Here is an 8,216-nt window from a genome sequence, read left to right as displayed (position 1 = left end):
AGGCCCATGAGGAGAGACAATGTTTTTAGACCAGTTAGTGAGGGTGGGCTCGGCTTAGTGCATCTTTACGTGCGGCAAATAGTGTCCCGTTTCTTCTTTTTTCGCGATCCTTCACATCCTATAATTCGGTCATTCATGCAAGTCACACTTGTTGATGCTTTACCTGATTTAGTTGTTTCTTCAAATTTTTCTTCGCCTTTATGCTTGTTGGGGTTCATGCAGGAGGTTTATTTGGCGGTTCGTTTCCTGACAGTTCGGTTTTCTACTGAATACTTGTATTCCGTGTCGCGTAAAAAGTTATACAAAGATTTACTGTCCATGCTTTTTCCGCCTCCATTTTACCGATCACTATACATTGAATGGCCAGGCCACGATGTACTAAAGCGAGTTCGTAAAATGTATATATCCCCATGCTGCAAAACATTCTTTTACAAACTTCATAGTGAAACTTTACCGGTAAAAATATGGCTACAGAAAAAGGGTATATTTGTGACTTCTGTTAATTGTCGTCTTTGTGATGTGCCAGAGACAATTGAACACTGTTTTATTGGCTGCAAAGATGCCATTCTATTTTGGGACATCCTCCAACGGACTCTAAAGAAAGACCTTGAAATCAACCCCCATACAGTGCGATATCTGCTGCCGACCCATGATGACAGTGTACCTTTCGACGTGTTCTTTCTCATGGGAATGCACAGTCTGTGGAAGACGCGAATGATGGAGCGCAACGCCGAACCGGTTGTACCCACAAGAGTTAATTTCATCCAGATGACTGCGCACCTAAAGAATGTTTATGATGGACTTGATGTTCAACCGGACTGGTACCCCATTTTGGTGAGGTGCTTAGCCTTACCACCCTTTTAAAGCGGAACAGTGCTTCTTCTGTTTTTCTGTGTGTGACTCATTGTACCCACCTTTCTATGACTATGCACAATTAGTGAATGTTTTATTGGATGACATGTTAATGTATTAAATACATGAAAGAAAAAAAAGAGCTGCCATGGTGAAGTGGTTAGGGTACCCGACTTGCGAGCGAGAGGACGTGAGTTCGAGTCCTACTTGCCGGCGCGGTTTTTTTTTCCAGCCCGGTCATTTTTTTTCTCAGCGTATAAATGGCGAATTTAATTAATTCCATCTTCGAGGAGCATCGGAAAGAATAACCGTTACTCCCTCGAGGAGCATCGGAAAAGAGCAACTGTTAGTCTTCCGCACGGGGAGTAACAGTTCATCCCCTCTCACTTAACCCCTAAAGGGAGGAATGGTTGTGGCAGATCAGTTCCTCTGCTAAAGGAGTAACTTCGATACCCCCTTTCCTCCTTTTCTTCTTAGAGTGTAGAATTTAAGCGGGTAGAAATAACCAAACAGAAGTTATCTGATTGGTGGATAAAATCAAAGCAGGGGTGAAATTTCACCCACCACAAAGTACAAAATAGGTTAATAGTCATGGCTAGGTGGCGTATGCCACCGCCCGGTTTAAAGGGTTCAGCATCCATCCATCCGTCCGTCCGTCCGTCCGTCCGTCCGTCCGTCCGTCCGTCCGTCCGTCCGTCCGTCCGTCCGTCCGTCCGTCCGTCCGTCCGTCCGTCCGTCCGTCCGTCCGTCCGTCCGTCCGTCCGTCCATCCATCCATCCATCCATCCATCCATCCATCCATCCATCCATCCATCCATCCATCCATCCATCCATCCATCCATCCATCCATCCATCCATCCATCCATCCATCCATCCATCCATCTATGGTAGCTGCCAGCTAGAACGCTGTTCCTTCAGCCCAGCTACTGCAGTGGTGCCTTGCGTAAGCCACCATACCTTGCGTACCACCGCTGAGCTGAGCTCCATTCTATCTCAAGAGGACGTGCATACTTACCTGTATGCGGACACCCGCCATGGTTGCTTAGTGGCTATGGTGTTGGGCTGCTAAGCATGAGGTCGCGGGATCGAATCCCGGCCACGGCGGCCGCATTTCGATGGGGCCGAAATGCGAAAACACCCGTGTACTTGGATTTAGGTGCATGTTAAAGAAACCCAGGTTGTCTCCGCTATTCCGGAGTCCCCCACTACGGCGTGCCTCATAAGCAGATGCATGTTAAATAAACCCAGGTTGTCTCCGCTATTCCGGAGTCCCCCACTACGGCGTGCCTCACAAGTAGAGTTTTGGCATGTAAAACCCCATAATTAAATTTTTTTACGTGTATGCGACGACATAGCATTCTTCTCATCGGCAGAGGACATTCACACACTTCACGAAAACATGCAAAATATTGTTACGCCAACAAAAGGTGTTCATTGATAAGCGAAGTAGAGTGAGTCGCGACGGCCTTGATCAGCAGAGTGCCGATCGAGGTTCAGCTAGCTAGCCGCACTTCGTCGTCCTCCTTCACACCTCTTGGATGCCCCACATCCTGTTGAGGCGTAAACCCAGAACGCACCTAAGATCGAGTGTCACATTTCCCTCCACGCAGACGAAGCCCGCCGGGCATATTAAACAGGTTGTCTAGGAATAAAGGGCTTTAAACGGGCGACATGCGAAAGTTCAGTCTGACCGTCGGCCATTTCATGTGAGGCGTGCTATGCGGTAGGTCAGTTCACTGATACGATCAGTAATAACATACGGTCCAACATAATGGGCCAGCAGTTTTTCACTTAAATCACGTTTTCTTGTTGGTTTCCACAGCCAGACTAGGTCACCAGGGTCATATATCACGTGTCGGCGTCGGCGGTCGAAGCGTTCCTTCGAACGGTCTTGGGAAACAAGAGTGCGTAAAGAAGCAAGTCGTCGGGCCTCTTCGGCAAGAGAGGGTCTCGGATATACAAAGATTGTCGTGGCTTGAAAACGGGAAGATAGTGTCTAGCGTATAACGAGGCTCACGAGCATACAGAAGAAAGAAGGGGCTGTAGCCCGTAGTTTCGTGCTGCGAGGTATTAAATGCGTAAGTAATGAAAGGTAGCACGCTGTCCCAGTTCTTATGATCTGACGCAACATACATGGACAGCATGTTAGTAAGAGTTCTGTTGGTGCGTTCCGTCAGGCCATTTGTTTGGGGATGATACGGCGTGGAATGTCGAAAATCTGAAGCACATAGACGAAGCATCTTTTTGACCACGTCTGCAGTGAACTGCCGTCCACGATCGCTGATGATGACTCTGGGAGGTCCGTGTCGGAGAATGACGAAACGCAGCAGAAAAATACACACTTCGGTTGCAGTAGCCGATGGTGTAGCAGCTGTCTCACAGTAGCGCGTCAAGTGATCGGCACACACGACAATCCAGCGATTCCCATCAGATGACCGCGGGAAAGGACCGATAAGGTCGATGCCGATTTGATCGAACGGAGTGCTTGGGGGTGGCACTGGATGTAGCCGGCCAGGACGAGCGCTCGTCGGACGCTTGTGACGTTGACACTCGTTGCAGCTGGACACGTACTGGTCGGTCGTCTGACGCATTTTAGGCCAGTAGAACCTTTCTTGTACGCGGTAGAGCGTTCGCGCAGATCCCAAATGACCAGACGTTGGATCATCATGCATAGCGCGCAAGATGGATACACGGAGGCTCTCTGGGGCCACAAGGAGATATCGTGGGCCTGTTATAGTAGAATAGTTCTTTTTGTACAGTACCCCATCACGAACGCAGAAACGAGAGGATGGTGCTGATTTCTTGCGGTAATGAGCAGTGGCTCTAAAGTTCTTTTTGTTGCTCTACTTTGAAGGTATGAATATCAGGAAATTTTGGCTCCAGTGATGCGATATAGCGGTCGAAGTTGTCCGCGTCACAGTCCGTCATTGAAAGCGGCATGCGCGAGAGGCAGTCAGCGTCGGCGTGCCGTCGGCCGCTTTTATAAGAAACGGTAAAATCATACTCCTGTAAGCGAAGTGTCCGACGCGCAAGCCGGCCCGATGGATCACGAAGATTAACCAGCCAGCATAGAGAATGATGGTCTGTCACCACAGTGAAGTGACGCCCGTACAGGTATGACCGGGAGCGCTGTACTGCGAAAATCACTGCAAGACATTCTTGCTCTGTGACTGTATAGTTGCGCTCAGACTTGCTTAAGGAGCGACTCGCATAGGCGATGACGTGTTCTTTGGTGCCGACGCGTTAAACAAGGACTGCGCCGATGCCAATACCGCTAGCGTCCGTATGAACTTCTGTGGGAGCCGCATGGTCGAAGTGGCGGAGAATGGGGTGGGACGTCAAAAGAAACTTCAGCTCACAAAAACTGGCCTCACATTCAGGAGTCCATTCGAAGGGAACGCGCTTCTGGAGGAGGCATGTCAGCGGATACGCGATGTTGACAAACCCACGAATAAACCGGCGGAAGTAGAAGCAAAGGCCCAGGAAGCTGCGTAGCTCTATTACAGAGCGAGGTTGCTTGAAGGCTTCGACAGCAGCAGTCTTCGCTGGATCGGGTCGTATGCCGTCCTTGTCCACTAGATGGCCCAGAACCAGCGTTTGGTGCTCTCCAAAATAGCATTTCTTCGAGTTGAGCACCAAGCCCACGGTTTTCAAGCAGTCTAACACAAGGTCGAGACGTGCGGTGTGCTCACTGAACGTGCGCCGGAAAATCACTACATCGTCTAGATAGCACATGCACACTTCCCACTTCAGACCACGCAGGATGTTGTCCATGAAGTGCTTGAAAGTCGCAGGCGCATTACAGAGCCCGAACGGCATCACATTAAATTCAAAAAGACCGTCTGGTGTTACAAACGCCGTTTTCTCTTTGTCTGCTTTGTGCATAGGGATCTGCCAGTACCCCGACCTCAAGTCAACAGACGAAAAGTAAGATGCTGATGAAAGGCAGTCGATGGCATCATCGATACGTGGAAGTGGATACACGTCCTTTTTGGTGATGATGTTGAGGCGATGGTAGTCAACACAAAATCGCGATGTGCCATCTTTCTTTTTAACCAGGATCACTGGCGCTGCCCACGGACTACAGGATTCTTGGATAACATTCTTATTTAGCATTTCGTAGACTTGATCGTTGATCACCTTGCGTTCCGATGGTGAGACTCTGTACGGCTTCTATCGCAATGGTTGGGCAGATCCCGTATCTATGCGATGGTGTATACGAGAAGGGGGAAACGATGGTGGCCCCTCTTGCTTTGCTATGAAAAGTCAAACAGTCCGGTGTGTTTTAGCAGAATATTCGCGACTTCCTGACGCTGACTAGTGCTGAGTGACTTGTTCACCATAGTTAGAATGGAGGAGTCCGCAGCAGGGCATGCATTAACGACACGGCGTTCATCCGAAGAATTGGGGGCTTCTGTAAGAATGGCGAGTGACAGCACTTGATCTTCATGGTAGGCGGCAATTAAGTTTCAGACCCTGTGGTAGTATTGCAGGTTCACTGGAACAGTTTATGGTCCATAAGCTTGTGCGTCCGTGAACAGCATGCAATACGGTATCAGCACATTCCTCTTGATGCAGCTCAGATGAACGGGCTCCACGATAGCGTCAAACGTTCCGTCGGTCGTAGGCAAACAGACGACTGAAACACACGTTGCAGATAACGGAGGCACAACTGTATCGCTGGATATACAAAGCACACTTTCTTGATTCGGTGGGCCATCCGAATTAGTGTAGATACGCAGCCGAAAAGCTCGTATCTACACTAATTTCTTCTTCTTCTTTCTGGGGTTTTACGTGCCAAAACTAGTTCTGATTATGAGGCACGCCGTAGTGGAGGGCTCCGGATTAATTTTGACCACCTGGGGTTCTTTAGCGTGCACTACAACGCAAGCACACGGGCGTTTTCGCATTTCGCCTCCATCGAAATGCGGCCGCCGGGGCCGGGATTCGATTCCGCGACCTCGTGCTCAGCAGCGCAACGCCTTAGCTGACTGAGCCACCCCGGCGGGTTACACTAATTTCTCCCGTTCTGCAGTCGACAGTGGCACCACACTGTTTCAAAAAATCAAGGCCCAGGATTATGTCATGCGTAGAATATTTGACCGCCCAAGATAACGTCCACATTGCAAACCCCGACAGGATGTAACAACTCCCCACTCACTCCACGAAACGTATCAGCACGGTCCCAGTGAAACATCACTTTTCGTCCTAGGAGGCTTTTAAATGCAAGACTCATCACTGAAACCGCTGCTCCCGTGTCCACTAAGGCCATTGTTGAAACCGCGTCAATCAGTACAGGCATCGTATTCTTAAGCATACAAATGGGTTAAGGTATCTCTGTCGACATCGAAGATTGTCCAGCGACGTCACCTCCAACGGCCGCGCTGACTAGTTTTCCGGAGGTGGCGACGGGTAGCGACGCCGTGGAGACGGCCACCGGCTTACGCGAGGAGCGGGTGGTGGTGTCAAGCTGCGATCGGATGCTGGAGAACGATTCCGCAGCGTCCCCGGGTGCTAGTGAGGGTTGCTTCCTGGATATGTGTGCGAGGGTGTGTATGTTTCATCAAGTGGAGCGCGGTACCGCCTTGACATCGTAGATCGGTCGAACCTCGGTAGTTGGCGGCGATTGCAGTATCTGGAAATGTGGCCCAAGTCGCCGCAGCTGTAGCACACAGGTAAACGACGATTGATGAATGGCTCCTCGAAGCGCTCATCCGTGGGGGATCGTGTGGACAAGTGGCTGAACCTGCTGAACAGGAGAAACAGTCGGTCTGCGTGGAAACCTGTCTGTGCAAGGGTGTTCTCGTCGTTGTTCGGGCATAAATGTGCTTTCACGAGGCCATGGAGCTCCTCTGTGGGTGATGTCCGTGACACATACCGACGGTTGCTATGGAGCGCACGGTGCTGCATGCGCTGTGTTTTGCGGGGAATAGGCAGCAGGTTGTTGCATGACGCTGCACGCAAGTACCTCGTGTCGCCGCAGTTCTTCACGCACGATCTGCCGTATAGTAGACGAAAGATCGGCGGACGAGCTCTCGTCGACGCTGGCAACGGTTGTCACATTCGCCAGTCGTCCAAATTTTGGCGCAATGCGACGAGTCTTCAACGTCTCAAACGTACGGCAGTGACGTACGACATCCGAGACGGAATCAACGTGTTCCCTGCCTATAAGGAAATTGTAGACATCTTCTGCAATTCCTTTAAGGAGATGTCCGACTCAGTCTTCCTCCGACATCTGTGCATTCACTATTTTGCACAGCTTGAGGATCTCTTCGATGTACGTAGTGCACGTTTCTCCAGGAGTCTGAGCTCTTTGAGCCAGGGTTCGCTCCGCGCGTTTCTGTTTGGCGTAGGAGTCGACAAAACACTTCTTAATTTCTTCCATGAAGCGCTCCCACGTTGTCAGGGAGTCTTCGTGATTTTCAAAGCACATCAGCGCTGTCTCACTCAGAAACAGTACGACATATTCAAGCTGAGTGACTGAGTCCCAACGGTTGTAACGGCTCACCCGTGCGTAGTGCGTCAGCCACTCGTCGACATCTTCGCCCGCTTTTCCCGAGACCGAGCGTGGTTCCATGTAGTGGTGCAATGGTCCAACTGGCGTTGACCTTTGAGCTGTTACACCTGGCGCTGGCGTTTGTGCACTTCCGCCCTGAGACATGATGAACGTCGTTGGCGAGAGCCCGGCAAGACGGCGGCTAGCGAAGTTCTAGATGTTGCGGCTCCGTGGTACGTTGTGTCGTACCCAGCACACTCCACCACTCTGTCACGCCAACACCGTAAACTATATTTATCTGTTCTAGAAGATTGGCTAAATTAAATTCGCCTGGCTTTAAACGTGAACAAATACTCATTGCTTGTATTTCCTCAGAAGGACCCAGTGCATATATATCTCGCGTACCAGCTCGCTTTCATTCCACAAGTAGATGCTATCAAGTATCTTGGCGTTATATATGATAGCTCTCTTTCATGCCGTACGCACATAGATTACATTGCAGCAAAGGGCGCTCGAGCGGTGGTGGGCTTATTACGTAGGCTGAGCAACAGTCGATCAGGGATGGACATGGGCCACGTTGTTATCAATCTACCGTATGTATGGATGTATGCCCTGTGCGCCGTGTGGGATGGGGGATCAGACCGTGCCGGTGAAGAGATGTGACGTGAAGACCGAGCGTTTGCGGAACAAGGGGATCCTCCGACAAGCTAACCGACGAGTTCATCGAGCGTCTGCATTTCCGGAAGAAGTTCCTTCTTCGAGATTTGCCCCGAGCTACTCCGAGATCGTCCGGCTCAAGACCAGCACGGATGAATACGATTGGGCATTGTGTTCCTATTTATTCTGTACTTTACGTGTTGAAGACTCTT

This window comes from Dermacentor silvarum, chromosome 2 (assembly GCF_013339745.2).
Source record: "Dermacentor silvarum isolate Dsil-2018 chromosome 2, BIME_Dsil_1.4, whole genome shotgun sequence".
Taxonomy (NCBI): Eukaryota; Metazoa; Arthropoda; class Arachnida; order Ixodida; family Ixodidae; genus Dermacentor; species Dermacentor silvarum.
The sequence above is the reverse complement of the archived record's forward strand: the minus strand, read 5'-3'. Positions refer to the sequence as shown.